Here is a 6000-nt window from a genome sequence, read left to right as displayed (position 1 = left end):
GGAGGAAAAGGGAAAAGTCCCACTTAGAGAGAGATTCTGCATGTACAAGGCTGGGACATGGCACTTTAAAAAGACCCAGTTTTGGAGGCAGGACCAAGTCTGTGCCTAACAGTGCAGCAGAGTGTGCCCTGAGCCTGGAGACACTGTGAATTTATGAGTGCTCAGAGGGCTCTAACGAGCTGCTTCCAGGCCCCAGCCAGCCTTCCAGCAGGTCTTTGCACAGGGTCATTGCTGCCTCCTCACGCTCTCTTGGCAGACACCTGCTGGCCAAAATCTTTGCAGCAGTCCCCCATTTTGTTACCCGATGGGTAACAAACCCATTTCTAGACAATTCCCAAGAGGAATTCTTGATTTAATGTGCTGGAGCTATTCCAATAAACATCCTGCAGACAGCAGCCTACACGGCAGGAGAAAGCTGGAAGGTGAACCTGTCAGCCCCGGTATCAGCCAGTAATACCAGGTATATTTAATTTACCAGTACAGGCACAGCTTTGAAAGCTTGAGTCCTCTTTGCAGCCTCTTCATAAACATACAGCAGCCTCAAACACACGGTGCAGCACTGCACATTAATAAACTAATTTGCTCTACATTTGCTGTCAAGTGACAATTGCACCTCCCTTGAACTTTATGGGCTCCAACTTTCTTCCTTCATTGATTTTTTCCTTCTTGTAATTCCCCTCCCTCTTCCTGCGGTTCAGGGAACACATCGGGAGCCCTCCTGTGGTTAATTTAGCATCCATTAGCTTTTTTATCAGCTTATTGGTAAATTAATTGTTCGGACTTCCTTAGAAGGAATAAATTACGTCTGATCCTTCACCCTCCGCACGGAGCGAAATCCGACCTCCAGAGAGGGATGTGCAACCCCTCCAAAGAGCAGCGTTAGCAAAGAGCCGGCTCGTTTAATGGTCAAGATAAGCAAGGTACAAATAGGGCTGACTTGGCAAACGTGTTCATTAGCCGAGATGGGGGAGCTTTGAACTGAAGAAAGCAGCGATTAAGCTCTAATTGTATCTTCTTTAAGGGGGCATTTTGAACAGCCAACCCTTTTGTGAGGTGGCTCTTCTTACACATATCACGTCTTCCTATGGATAAACAGCCCTCTATCTCACTTCACTCTTCTGTTTTCCTTTCCTTGTGAAACGCTGGATCTGATTTAAGTTCTAATGTAACACCCAGCACACAGTGGCTCAAAATTCAATAGATCTTCCTTGTTGCCTTTTCCTCTCGGAAAGTCTTCATCAATGAAACCCTTGAAGATGATTTAAATGACCAATATAGAGTAGTGCTCTTTAGCTGTGCAATCAGAGATGATTTACTGGATGCATTTCGGGATGATTGTAGTGCGTGTTAACGGATTGCTCAAGAAAAGGAGGAGGAATGGCTGAGGTGTTTTACCTCCCCTCAAAGGGCACTGCAAAGTGGCAGGAATGCCGGCTGTGTATGTCACTGTTATTATGGGCCGTGGAGTATCCACTAAAAGGCAGGAAAGCCAGTATGTCAGGTATTTGGAAACCTTCCACTCACTGCAGAACCAGCACAGAGCGCAGGCCACAGTGATAGATCACGCTGACCTATTTCCTAGGCTGGATACCGAATCCTATGTGCTATTTACACACATTATTTTCACCAAATCCCCCTGCAGGTGCAGTTATCCTCTTTTTACGCCTTGTGTGGAAGCTCAGTTAAAGTGCAAAAAGTGCACGTATCTTGCATTAAACAGGGGTTCTTCCTACAACAAATGTTATTCTTTTGTCTCAGGGCCAGCTGTCACACCCTGCACGAATAGAATTCAGGATAACAAGGAGGAAGAACAAAACATCCTGATCCGTGGCAGATCTCACTGGTGAGCCTCAGATTTACTCCCTCTGCTCTGGCTCAGCACAATTGTGCCGGTTTAAGCAAACTGTGTAAGTTTAAATTAACCTTCCTCCCACCCCGTGAGAGCACCTCAGAGCAGGAGGTGATGTCACACCCCGTGTATCCCCTTCCCATGAGGTTGCTGTGTTCACTTCCCCTCTGCTGTTTCTTGACTTCACGGATCTCAATCAGCCCCTCTGAACGTTATATGCTTGAACCTTCCTTCAGCTTAATCAGTTTCAAATGTTTATTTGTCTTGCTAATTTAAAAGTCTTTCTGTGCCCACTGATCAGCTGAACCGCAGCCAAGATCAGGCTCTCAGCAGTAAATAGCTCACAAATGACCTTGTGTAAACAATAGAAAAAAAAAAAGAGAGAATTTCGCTGGTCTGTGTGAGGATTTGAGATTATTATAATGACATGGATATTACAGGAGCTTGAAAACATAGGGGAGATGTGTTTCAGAGAAGAAATATGATAATTTGTGGCCAGAGAGAATAAGGAAGGGTTCAGCCAAAATGGAAATTACCTTTTGATGCTCCTTTGCTATAATTCCTATACCTCCAATTACAGCAATACAATGGGTTGTTTAACTCTTGTCTTATAACCCCAGCCCTTATGCATGACTTAATCTATCCAAAGATCTTAATTAACTCATCAGTCTTATGATGTTGAATTATTAAGGAGACTTTGCTCTTGTTTAATTGGCAACATTGCACAAATATATATTTAGAAAGCAAAAGAAGACCTTATGGGTGAGTCCATACAACCCTTTTAGGGATCCCATGAGGCAACACCAAAGTCAGGAGGAGGATTTGATACACAGGGAGATATTGGGGTTACAAACTGATTGGGGATCTGAGTGAGGTAAAACTTCTGGCTCTGGGCTGATCTGGAAGTTCCTCAGGGTACCCTCAAACACAGAGCTCACACACTGGATATTATTCTCTCTGGAACTCTCTAATATTTATCTGAGCTTCAAGCAGCCAGGCAGTAAAACTGTTCAGAAAAGGTTTTTTTCCCTCCTGTGGTGCTATTTTGCTTTCCTTTTTGTTATGTTTGAGGAGCCAGTTGTGGGCTGGCCATGAAGTCATGGTCCTGTAGCAGAGCTGGCCCAGGCTGGATGGGCACTGAGTGCTGTGCCTCCACCCAGGCTTCCATCCTGAGGTGAGGTTCCTTTTTATCAATGAAAACTTTGATTTTCTACATAACTCTGATTCTTTTATCAAAGGTTTTCACGTAGTAAAGTAAAAATAATTATCCTCTGGAGAATGACCCACATGACCCACCTTGGCATCCCATAGTTGGAACATTACTTTGGGCTTGTCACTCTCATTTTTCTTTCCCTTTAGTTTGACTCATGGGTTTTCTTTATAAACAAATTCCAGATTAGGCCCTTTCACAAATGTACTGTTTTGCAGTTCTCATTTATTTCTGTTTCCCAGGCAAAAGGATTTCTGCAGCTCAAAAGTTCCATCTTTGAGCCTTCACACCTTGTCTCCTGGGAGGTATTCTCACAATCTCCTTCCCATCAGCATTATTAGATTTCCAAAGCAGCTCAAAACAGTAAAAACCCCACCTTTGGTCTTCAGCTTTGACATGTTGCCTTTCAGAAGGTGCCTCCCATGCTCGAGAAGCAGCCAGCAGAGCTGCACCTCACCCTCACCCTCTGCTCTGCTTTCAACCATCTCAGGCTTTGTTTTCTTTCACTTATTGATTTTTTTTTTTTTTTAAACCCCAAACCTCTTTGCCTGCTGCTGGACAGCAGCAGAACAGATGCTACAGAATTATGTTTCATATCTGTCTTTACTCTCAGGCAAAATTCAATATTCAGGGGCACGGGCAAAATTATTTCTTGATGGCCTTTGGATATTTGCTAAATACACACAGCTCTGGTGTATTATCCCTTTTCAGTTATGTTATATTGTTTTCAGTAATAGCTACAATTTAGCCAGTGCACATACACCAAGGCAAAAACACACAATAAAAGCCTATAACTAAACTGTAACCCTGTGAATTCAAGGGCTGAAAAAGGCAGAGACTTTATGGTTTGTATTAAACTACTTAATAGGTGGGAGTTTCAGCACATAGGTCCTAATTCTGGAAAGTATTCAATCTATGGAAGTTCACAATCCAATGGAATTGTGTTTTTTTTTAAACTGAAAACCTTTTTCCCTTTGTCAAAGTCTATTAAATTCCATGTGTTAAAATCATGCTTAAGCTTTATTCAGGGTGAGGGTGCTTAGGGTGCAACCAAAAACCCATCTGAAACGGCCAAAGTTTCCAGGTTTGGAAAACAGGTAGAAAACCCAGAAAGGTGAAATCATTAAAACACTCAAAGCATTCAATCCTCTTCTTTGAGTAAAATCAATAACACTTTGAAGGAGTGAAATCTGATGTAAAATCCTGCAGTGAACTTCTGAATTTCCCATTCTGCAGTGAGTGTCTAGACACCCCAATGATTAATACTTTCATGACTGCCCAGCCAGATGGAAGCCTGGTGGAAGACAGAAACATAATAGCCACGTAAATAAAAATGTCTTTACTAAAGGCCCTGCCAAGGCAGAGGAATCTCTGAGCCTGAAAGAAAACAGCAAAGCTGGGGGCGATGCAGTAATTGTCATGTGAGTGTTCCCAGAGATGAAACTCAGTTAAAACTCTGAGCATTCAGAAAGTGGGGGGAGGCTTTGTTATGTATTTGAAATATTGGAGTTTCATATTAATTGAAAACAGGACTTATTATATGGGGCTGCTGAGAAAGAAATATGCTGGTCACCAGGGCAGAGCTAATAAGATACCAGAGAAGCTACTCCTGAATATGACTCAAACCAGAGTTGTCAGTTTACTGACACTGTCATTTAACTTTCATAATTTCAGAATTTGCTTCCCCCAGTTGACTGATATTGTCAGTTAACTTTCAATATTTTGGGGTCTGCTTCAGCCCCTGGCCTGTGCTTAGTGCCCTTCAGCTCAGTGATTCCTATGGACATATGTTAATCTTCCAGCAGGAAATCAGTCTGTTCTTGTTTTTTACAATTCAACAAAGCCGAGTTGTTTCCACTGAATCGAGAGTACTTTGAGTAAGGAACCTGCCTGTCATCTTCAAAAGTTCACTTCATTAATCTCACCAGAGCTATGAAGCTCAGTCCAGGCTGAGTTAATCAGAAGCCAGGACTGGACTAAGGGTGCAATGCAGGGAATGGAAACAGCACCGAGAAATGCTGGGCTGCTCTCCCATGGGTTGAATAACTAACTGTTAATATATAGAAGCCTGATTTTGCAAGCCAGGCTGTGGGCTAAAACATGTGTGAGAGAGCACAGATGGACTTCAGCATTTAATAGGCAGAAGTGAGAGGTGAGCAGCTCAACAGAACCAAAGACAACCTGCTTGGAAACAGGTAAAAACCACCAAGCCCACCTTCTGCTCTGATAATAACACCAGCTTTTATTGCCCATCAGTTACATTTTCTGACAAGGTTTTTTCTTCTTTTGTTGGATATTACCATGCTGCCTATGGGAGCAATGCAAAAGCTTGATGTCCGCCTCCAAATACCTCATTAAAATTTACCTGTGACAAGATGCTTACAAAACCCAGGGCAGGTTTCACTGTGACAGTCACTTAACACACCAAATATGATTGTCTCACCTACCTGTCCTGACCTACCTGCCTGTTTTAGTATCCTTGACTAAACACACTGTGTTAGTGCAGTTGTGTGCAGAGCTTAACACAACTGCTGTTGGAGCCCCAGCCCAAAAGGAGTCATTAGAGGCTACAGCAATACAAATAATATATAAATCATTCATAACAATCCATAGCTGTATACCTCAATTGCTTTATTTCCAGTGAACAATTCCACCAGTTCAAGTTGTCAGGCATGGCAGCAGGCAAAAAAGCTGCAAGCAGCTCTGAAAAGTTCCCAAATTATGGCTTCCTGCAGTTCTTTTACCTGTGGCAGCTTTCGATGGGCTTTAAAAAGGACATGAAGGAGACAAGAAACCCCGAGGCAGAGTGACTGGGGTGTAGTGCTGGGAGTCAGGAATGGCATAAATCGTGGAGAAAAGGAGTTGGCAAAGCTAAAAGGATTTTCTCAACACTGAGGAGAAGGAGATAGATACACATAGAGAAGAAAAGGATGGAGTAGGG

This window comes from Pipra filicauda, unplaced genomic scaffold (genome assembly GCF_003945595.2).
Source record: "Pipra filicauda isolate LSUMZ 115617 unplaced genomic scaffold, ASM394559v2 scaffold265_size1292809_pilon, whole genome shotgun sequence".
NCBI classification, from domain to species: Eukaryota; Metazoa; Chordata; class Aves; order Passeriformes; family Pipridae; genus Pipra; species Pipra filicauda.
The sequence above is the reverse complement of the archived record's forward strand: the minus strand, read 5'-3'. Positions refer to the sequence as shown.